At 44.3% G+C, this 9,144-nt stretch overlaps 1 pseudogene; it reads right to left on the minus strand.

The window, feature by feature from the left end:
* Positions 1-7,716: 7,716 nt before the first annotated feature.
* LOC119312327 lies at positions 7,717-8,846 on the minus strand (annotated as a pseudogene).
* Between the last annotated feature and the right edge of the window lie 298 nt (positions 8,847-9,144).

A 9,144-nucleotide genomic window follows, 5' to 3' on the forward strand; every position in this document is an offset into this window, starting at 1 on the left:
GGGAGGTAGAAGGCTACATTAAGCCCATCTGGTCCATGGGATGCATTCCTCTTCATTACTTTAAGAACCTGCAAAACTTCATCTTTGTTGTCTCCAATATCTGGTTTAGCTGGCCACCATGTTCAGTTTGGACTCCACAGGTCTAGAAAGCACACAGAATCCTTGTCGCCACTACCTTCCTAAAAGAGAGGTCACAAAACTTTGTTCAAGAACCACAGGAAGAACCTAATGCCAGAATAATCGACATCTGAGCCCACCAATATTCACTGTTAAGCATCATTGAATCTAGGGTGGTATTATGGCCGGTAAAATCAAGAACAGTCCTTGAGATTGGCTATAAGATAGGATCATGATTCCGTCAAAAAGAAGTTGGGAGTATTATTTCCAACACTGCAAAGTACAGTATAATCAAGTACAACAGGCTGTATATATCAAGACAAAGATGAACAATTATAGAAGATCATGGAACACAGACATGGACATATGGCGATTCCATATTGTTTCCAGACATAAAAATTACACTCTTCTCTACAAGTAACAGGACGAAACTAAACTTCATTGATAACAAGGCAGGACAAGTACATCAATCAAGATAAAACCATATTAGCAACTATAGTGGGCACATAGACACACAAATCATAGTGTCACACACTAATAATACTTCAACAATCCAAGCAGCATCCGCCACATTGTCATCTAAATTTAACAGCTTGAGTACAACAAATACATGCTAGCATCACACACAAATGACACATACCTAGCTATGAGCTTGCATTGCCCTTTTTTGCCATATTCGCCGCGGCGCCCTTGCTCTACAGGAGGCACCACACAAACCTATGTGAAGAGGAAAAAGCTGGGCGGTCACCAATTCCTTTTCAGGGGAAAAGAAATCTCGCTTTGAATCCCCAGCATTGTGACGCTCGCCATGCCAGGGAGACCACCCTGGCCTAGATTCCAATCCCGCCCCTTACCACTTGACCGGTGAGGCGAATCCAGCTCCTTGTCGACGACGTCAACAACAACATCAAGCACGGCCACATCCCCTTCTCCAAGTACAAGACCCACGTATTCTAGACCTAGTAAGGGCATGGCCATCGCTCCACTCTGGACAGATGCTCCAGCTATGCACGTCGGATTCTACAGTCCAGCTCATATGAACCTGATGCTTGCAGAACAAAGCGGTCTCCTGCAGAAGAACCCGTCTCTTGGCTGACAAAAGCGAGAGAAAGAGGGAAAAGCAAGAGAAAGTGGCCAGGATGACCCTGACCGTGCCCCTTGTTTGAGTAAATAATAGAGGATGGGTCCCACTAGAAGGGTGGCTAGCGTTGAGTAATCAATGTCACAATGGTGGTTTCATCTTCTCTCGCTGAGATGGAGTGCACTGGGGCATCACCTGGTGCTGCTACCATTGCTCATGCCCTAAAAGGTACAAGTCTCAACGGACATAGGATACTCTGATGTTAACAAAGTTTTCAGTTGAGCATAAGCGTACCAGTTACTGCTGTATTGTCTGCTTCCTGGGAAAAGCATGCTATGCATGACTGTCGTTAGCATAAAGATGTTTTTTAACTCTAAGGCATAGCATGCAGGGGTATTTATGTATATTTCTTTTTCTTTAGGTGTCACTTACCACCAGGCATACATGACGACTGGCACCATCAACTCTATGAGCCAAACTGCTTAGGGCATGTACAATGGTGCTATCTTAGGTGTGCCACGTAGGATCGTTGAGGTCGAAAAGGGGCACTTTATTACTTAAAAGCATTAAGCATTACACCCGACCTCTGCATAACTAAGATGGACACAGCCAAACAAAGTACTCTCGCACAAACAAAAAATAAAAGGCGAAATACCAAGAAACATGTAGACACTACTGGAATTCTGGGCTACGTCGAGTGCCACGGACACTCGGCAAAGGGCCGAAAACCGCCGGCAGCATTTGCCGAGTGTCACCCTCGACAAAAGCCACCCGGCGTACACCTCTTTGGCAAACAGGAGTTTGCCGATAGCCAGAACACGGGCACTCGGCAAAGACTTTGTCGAGAGCCAAACAGTACCACTCAGCAAAATAAAGTAGCTAACGGATAGCAGACAGTGAGCCACAAGATGAGCAGGCCGAGCGCCTTCTTTGCCGAGAGCCACACTCGGCAAAGAGAGCCAATAGGTGGCTGAAACGTGTCAACTCCTAACATGTGGGACCCAGCGAACAAGCCGAGGGCCAACTTTGCCGAGAGCTGCTCTCGGCAAAGCCACCCAGTAGGTGGTTGACACGTGTCAGCTCCTGACATGTGGGGCCAGGCAAATAGGCCGAGGGCCAACTTTGCCGAGTGCCACTCTCGGCAAAGACACCCAGTAGGTGGCTGACACGTGTCAGCTCCTGACATGTGGGACCAGGCGAACAGGCCAAGGGCCAACTTTGCCGAGAGCTACTCTCGGCAAAGCCACCCAGTAGGTGGCTGACACGTGTCAGCTCCTCACATGTGGGGCCAGGCGAACAGGCCGAGGGCCAACTTTGCCGAGAGCTGCTCTCGGCAAAGCCACCCAGTAGGTGGCTGACACGTGTCAGCTCCTGACATGTGGAACCAGGCGAACAGGCCGAGAGCCATCTTTGCCAAGTGCCACGCTCGGCAAACGCTATCTTTGCCGAGCGTGACTCTCGGCAAACTCAGCCAATAGGGGAGGGCCACGTCACTTCTCCTAAAAGCCGTGAAAATTCTTTGTCGAGAGCCACCATCGGCAATCCTTTTTCCTTTACCGAGAGGCCTCTCGGTAAAGTTGCCAGGAGGGCTACAGGTTATTATCCTTTACCGAGAGGCCTCTCGGTAAAGGTGTTAGGTTATACTGCTTGGTATACGTTTACCGAGAGGCCTCTCGGTAAAGGGTGCATTCTGGTCCAGTTTCACAGTCATTGCCGAGAGCCGCCCTCGGCAATGGTGTGCCCAGGAGCCTTTTTTCCCTGTTTCTGTTTCTTTCCTGCAGCGAAACATATACAGCAGCAGCATATAGTTCATCACACATACAACATGTCACATATAGGCATCATTGAACAAAAGAAGCAATGATTGATTCTGAAAAACATTCCACATAAAAGCAATAGTGCATAAAAGCAATAGACCACAAGTTTACAAGTCTCAAAATGCAAGAGTTCTCAACATACAAGGAACAGTTTCAAACATAACATAACATGAAGTTCACGCGATTTTGGAGATCGGAGTGATAACATCAACATTAGAAGGCATCATTCCGTTTGCTGCCCCAACTCCATCAACCGGAGTGATAACATCAACATTAGAAGGCATCATTCCCTTTGCTGCCCCAACTCCACCAACTTGAGGTGGAACTACCGGAACATTGTTCGACCCTTGTGATGGGTTGAGCTGTGATGGATTGACCCAATAGTGAGATGAATGCATATGGTAACGCCGAAAATGGTGATAGAAATAGTTTGAACGAAACTCACAATGTTCCACTCTGGCGTTGGTGGCATCTCTGGCACTGGTTGGCCTTGCATGGAATAAAGATTGGCCACCATATGTTGTAAAGACTTCACTAGATCATCTTGTGCCTTCAGCTTGGCCCGGTTTTCATCTCGTTCTTTCTCGGTTTCAATCAGTCGAGTCTACAATATGGCAATGCAAATGTCATTCATGTTGAAATACAAATATCCTCAATAATGAAGAAGGATCAATGAAGAAGGACCATGAAGGATCAATGAAGAAGCACTGACCTGAATATCCTCAATAATGCTCACGGAAAGTGGTACGTGACGCTCTACGGTAGGAGTAGAGACAGTACTCATAGCACGAAGCGTGTTGACTCTCGGAAGGGAGGACGTTATGACAGAATCGAGGTGAACCGCCATATGGCCATTCGGTCTACCGCCTGCCATGGCAATGGCCACAAGAGGGTCAAACGGTAGCACGTGAGGATAAACATCAGGCCCGTATGTCTCCTTCAATTTTTTGGTGTAGTTCTCTCCATCTGACCGGGCTTTAGAGCTGATCCAGTCCATCTCCGGGTGGAGAGGGTCCTTGTCCTTGTCGTCTTTCGTACGTTTGATGGTCCATGCCTTGAAGTAAGTGATATCCTTGCCAATGTCTTCTTTCTACAAAAGAAAGTAATCCAAACAATCAAGGGAATGCTCACAAATGAAAGAGAACATGATGAAAAGAAAAGAATGTGGTTGCCTACATGTTTTGAGACGACACCTGGGATGGTGAGGTTGCCTTGACGGTGTCCTCGACCCCCCATCAACTTACACCGTTCAGATATTACTTTGTGTTCATCCTGCCACCCTGGATCTGTCCACCGTTCGACGATCTTCTCCCAGCACGGACGTTTGTCAGCGCACCACCGAGGAATCACCTATAAATTAAACAAATACATCTTAGTAAGGATTCTAATTTTGCAGTAATGTAGGGAATAACAAGCATCCATCATCACTTGCCTTGAAGTAATTGTCCCGTGAAAGATGCGTCCCTCGAGCCTCCTGTTTGGAAGTCCTATGGTTGAGATAGTCCGCGTGATACTTGACCACTAACCGGACGCGCTCCTCATAGTGCATGTCGTGGACTAGTTTCTTGGCAATATTGTCAACCACCACATTTGCACGATCCTTCTGACCCTCAACACATGTATAGAAATCCTACAAACATGCATACATGTGAGAAGGGTAAAATCATGACTATGGCAAATTTAAACCTTTTGGTATTGACATTTAGGTGTTTGAAAGGACTTACCCAGAAATCGTTGACCACACGCATGGCTCTGTTATAAAAAACCCTCTGACGCATATCCAGGAAATCCGGTGCAAATTTGTAGTGATCCCATGACCGAGCTGGCTCAGTGATACCATTCGGCAAAGTGACCAGTCCAGGATAATTTAACCTACAAAGACCCCCAATGATGCCACTCGGCGACCGTGGCAGACTCCTCTCACCACCTTTTACTAAGCTTCTGCATTTCGAAGAGTGAAGTCATATTATATGTGAGGAAATGACAAAAGGTACAATTTATATGGGACACTACAAGAAATATGTCAACTTGTGACCCTCACTATTGGCCGCTGAAAGATCATAGTTTTTTATTTGCGACCTTTTTGTGACCATAAACAGAAGGTCAAAAGCTGGCGGTCGTAAACTAAAATTAGTGACCTTCTTTGTGATATGTAAAAGGTCGTTGGTTCCACGACCAAATTTTTGGTCACTAGCAACCTCCTCAGGCCACGTAGGCATCCAGCATGGCAAGCTGATGTGGCACAAGAATCAGCCCGGTCCGATTCGGCGATTTACATGGGCCGAGCCCATTAATTCAGCCTTTTTACTGTATATTTTTTCTGTGGATTTTCTCTAGCTACATGGGCCTGGCCCAACAATTTGGCCTTTTTTCTATTTTGGGCCATGGCCTTTTTAGTTTTTCAGTCTATATTTTTCAAGCTGGTCCCACAAGTCAGATGGGTCCCGCTTGTCATAATCTCCTATATTGGTCCCACATGTCAAAAATGTGAGCATTGTTTAGATTATTTTCACAAATGGGTCCCACTAATCAGGTTTCCATTTCACACGTCTTCAAATTGCATAAATAATCAATATTTTAAATAGAACAAAACAAATGTAGAATTTCTTAGGCCTGGAGCTCATGTACATAGCCGATTACAATCTGTGCATAGTCTATTACAACCCATATATGCCTACCATTATAGTACTATAATATTTATAGTTTATTACAGTCAAACAGAACTAATCTTTGCTGCGTAGGGCTACATGCCACTTCGAACTTGAAATTTCCTAGGCCTGGAGCTCCTGTAAAAGGGTGAACACAAAGGCATTAGAGTACCATTTTCATTACTGGAGTAGATATTCAAACCTCCAGGTTTAGTGTATAGACAATCTAGAAAATATACATTTAACAAAATTTCACAGAAATGCAGATTTATGGATCGAATATATGATAAAGCAAAAGATTCAAACAACTTCAAATGACTAGATGTTTTAGAGACCAATTATATCAGAACATTAGATGTTTCCAATGCATATTCGCAGAACCTCGGCATACTCACAAAATCTTAAATCAATCCTAAATCAATGTTGCCTACAAGGAACACTCGTCAGTCTCATGTTTTGAAAAGCAACGTGGGTGAAACCAAGTCAAAATAAGGAGCATAACAAATTCATGTCAACAAAAACTAACCTGTGATCCATAACACATTATTTATTCTTTACAAAGTAGAATTGCCGTAGATATCATTACCAGACACCAAATAGAAAGTAACATGTACAGAATGTGACAGCATTTAGTTCACTTTATTGTACAAGTTGGGTCCAGTTTACTCGGTTGGACAAGATGCATTTGTTAACTACGAAGAGAATGACACTATTATACGAGATAACTGTTGTGTCGCTAACAATCACCATGTAAGAATGTTTTGCTGTAGTAATACATGAACATCAAGTCAGAGTGGTGTTTTGTTCTTACCATAGCGGAACAATTGAGACAATGCCTGATTTGCCTTGCTTCTCCACAAGAATCGACCAGCAGCACGCATCCTTGAAGGAACCAGTGGCGCTGTTTGCTCCCTTGTCCCAGCTCCTTGCTGTGGAGGACGGCCAGGACTTGGATGCAGAGCCCGCTGCACACGGCATATTGTGTCACTACTTGCAGCAATAGAAGGAACTCACATATCATAGAACTTGCATCAAGTTAAAAATGTAATAGGACTGATATATGTCTACGAATCAATAGGTCAACTAGAGATTCATGTCTACAATTTGCTAGAGAAGAAAATAACAAGTCAGGATACGTAATATATCTGCCAAAAGAAGGACTGATATCAATTAGACCCTTTAATTTTAAAGAACATGGTTTCAATTTGTTCTTTGCATATTACATGAGACTTAGAAGCACATTCACTTTAGCGACTCATCTCTTCAAGCATTCAATCAAATGGCCTTATAATACCAGACAAAGAGGAGTTGTAGTGGTATTCACTTATCACATATACAGGAACCATGCTTAAAATCCACACATATATATACATATCCCAATAGAACAGAGCTAGTAAGCAAACTAGCAGCCGTGCACTTGATATCTTGTACTAACAGTTAATAACACATAAAACTGAAATGCAACATGAAGAATTGCACAAGACAAGCTTATGTATGAGTTGTGACATAAGTGTGGCTATTAAAGCGAAACATATTTCATATATGGCTACATGCCAAATAATCACTATTTACCATTAACAAAAAGGCACATCATACATGGTTTTGATTTTCCACCATAATTGCGTATAAATGTGACTGGTTTGTCCACTCAAAAATAAAAAAATTAAAATTGTAATTCACTTAACAGAGTAATCATATGCCTAACTATGTTATCAGATGGCAGGTGAACAATTCTAGCAAACGCAAAAATAGTATGATCAGTTGGGATCACTTCTGATTTTGCTTGCTCACACACCAACCACAAACGTGATCACAGCCAAGTATTTGACCAGATTGCTGCAATAGAGCAATGCCCAATCCTTACACATGTATAATGGCGTGAATATGCAAGTTAGACCTAGATGTTACTAATGAGTGTTCTTTGCAGAATTAATGAATAAGTGTAGTATTTCTGACTAGCCAGAATGAATCTTTGTGCATACATCCTGCCATGCTGTTCCTTGTCAAATAAGCTCCCAAAAGCAGTATTAATAAAATTGAAACAGAATAACACTTAGAGGACTATAGGAACCACAACAAGAAATTTTCTGTTGTGAGTAAGCTGCTTGCCGTTGTCCATTTGCTCCCACCAAGTCAACCTATTATACATCCCCTGGTCATCAGCGAACGGAGTTCCCTTCTTCCAGTGGAAGAAGTGGTATGTAATCCGAAATGAAGATTCAATTAGGAAAGCAATGACAATAGAGAAATAATTTCTAGATAGTATGTTTCATGCTATAATCTTATGAGAAAAATAGCAATAATTTGTACTTCCAAAATTGAGGTTTGGCTAACTAGAACTGCAGTATTTACTGCCAGAATGATTTCATTAATTTTGCCACTACATTATTATATTTAAAGTAGCAAAAGAATGATTAAATGCAGGCTATTTATTTGGCTATTATGAAACAGTAAACCTTCAAACTAAAATACACTTTATTAGTTGGCAGGATTGGTGAAGACACGCCATCCCCTTTTTTTGGTCGACAATCGGTGAAGACACGCCATCCCCCGTTTTTCACTGGGAATATCTATAAAACATTCTTCTGTCTCTGATACCCAAGGAGTGCTCTCTGTTTTATCCAAGCTACTTTGTACTCCACTTGTTATGTTGACAAATAATAACCAGGATAATCAAAGATCATGTACAGTACCATGGTTGAGAATTCAGATCTACGGAGAATTTTGCTAATCAGCCATTGCAGTAAAAAATGTTTGGTATACAACCGGTCTCTCTATTTACACACCGAATCAATCAATGCCTTCCTGAACAATATGTCTTCCTGAAGAACATGAGAGAAGCAAAAGCCTCTTAGTACATTTGACAAGCTAAATCCTGACCGCACGAAGCAAGCAATCGAGGTAAACAGACATGAATTGAGGTAAACAAACACGATCCATGGGAGTCGAGGACGTGTAAGGGAGGGAGGGAGGGAGGGGAGGGGGAGAGGCGGGTACCGCGAAGTGGCCGAGGTTGACGAGCGTCCAGGCCATGCCGGGGGTGCAGCCGAAGATGGAGAGGATGAGGAGCCAGGAGACGAAGAGGATGAAGATGTGGGTGGTCCAGACCCCCAGGTACATGAACCACTCGGTGTTCTTGTTCAGATGCGGCGGGGGCACCGCCTACATGTATAGCTTCGCCATCGGTCCCCTCGCCCTACCGACGCGCGCGTGCTGCGGGGCGGTGGCTCCTCCTGTCTGGCTCGGTGTCCCGGGAGCCGCGGGGTAGGGCGACACAGAGGAGTCAAGGGGCGGAGGAAGGTCACGATTTGGGGCCCCTCTTGGTCTGGATCCGGAAGCTGCTGCTCGCTTCAATTTGGGCCCTCCCTCCCTCCCTCCCTCCCTCGCGTGCGGTATGGAGATAGGGCAAGGGGAGAGGGTCGGCGGCGGCGAGATCACCGGTGACGGAGCACGGCGGCGGTTGTGGGTAGGGTTAGGGGTG

Source organism: Triticum dicoccoides, chromosome 1B (genome assembly GCF_002162155.2).
Source record: "Triticum dicoccoides isolate Atlit2015 ecotype Zavitan chromosome 1B, WEW_v2.0, whole genome shotgun sequence".
In the NCBI taxonomy this organism is placed as follows: domain Eukaryota; kingdom Viridiplantae; phylum Streptophyta; class Magnoliopsida; order Poales; family Poaceae; genus Triticum; species Triticum dicoccoides.